We start from the raw sequence: 1,102 nt of genomic DNA on the forward strand, positions 1-1,102 counted from the left end.
GACATTTGAATATTATTATAGATTCAATTTAAAATTTCAACATTAAAAAAATGTTATTGTGATGATAATATGAATAGAAATTTTAATGGACCATAATGTTATGATTAAAAACAATGTTCTTCGAGATTTTTGGAATAGATATATACTAGGAATTAGTTGTACTAATAATATAATTCACATATGTATTAATGATATTATTCTGCTAATTCAAATAACAGTTGTAATTATCAAGATTGACAAATCAATATATATATGGGTGTCATATATACTTCATTAAACTACGATATTTTTGAGACAAATTTTATGTTAAATATAAAAAGAATGCATTAGGATGGCAGACCGTGCTTGCTCTCCATGATGCCCTTCATCAATAGGAGCCTTTTAGGAACTATTTTTTATAAATAAACTTAAAATGCTTAATATTACTTAACATTTTTATAAAAAAAAGGCAGCTCTCTAAAAATCGGTATCTTTTTTAATCATAAAAATAAATTTAAATTTTTTAATGAAAATATTCAACAAATGGAGAACAAAAACAGCAAAACAACAAAACTGCATAAAAAGGGAGGAACTAAACAAATTAAACAATAAGCATGCAAATGGTGCACAAATATAATTTTTAAATTCTATAATTGCACTTTGAAATATCTTGACTTTTGGAAAAAGTGTTTTGATGGTGCTCTTAATTTCAATTGTATATACACTGTATTTATATTCTGTGCCAAACTGGAATGAAACTGAGAAGGTCTACCATGTTACAATATCTATTTTTTACGAAGCTTGCAAAAAGATTCACGAATATAGACAACTAATTGAATGAGTTTATCTTCTAAGTTTATGTAAGAGATGTACTATGAATGAAGGCACAAAAAAAGTACACTGAAAATCTTGAGCTGAAATATTTACACCTTTCAACACAAAAAAAATTAGAATTGAAATATACTTCATTTAGAATAACATGCTCTGAGCCTACCAAGCATTTCTGCATGCAATAGAGATATTATTTTTTCTATTAAAAATATGATCGGCAGAGGAAGAGTCAATTGAAGGTGTCAGCACTTTAAAATTTATTAATAGGAAAGTTGTAGGCAATTTTATGAAA

This window comes from Propithecus coquereli, unplaced genomic scaffold (assembly GCF_000956105.1).
Source record: "Propithecus coquereli isolate 6110/MARCELLA unplaced genomic scaffold, Pcoq_1.0 Scaffold198, whole genome shotgun sequence".
In the NCBI taxonomy this organism is placed as follows: Eukaryota; Metazoa; Chordata; class Mammalia; order Primates; family Indriidae; genus Propithecus; species Propithecus coquereli.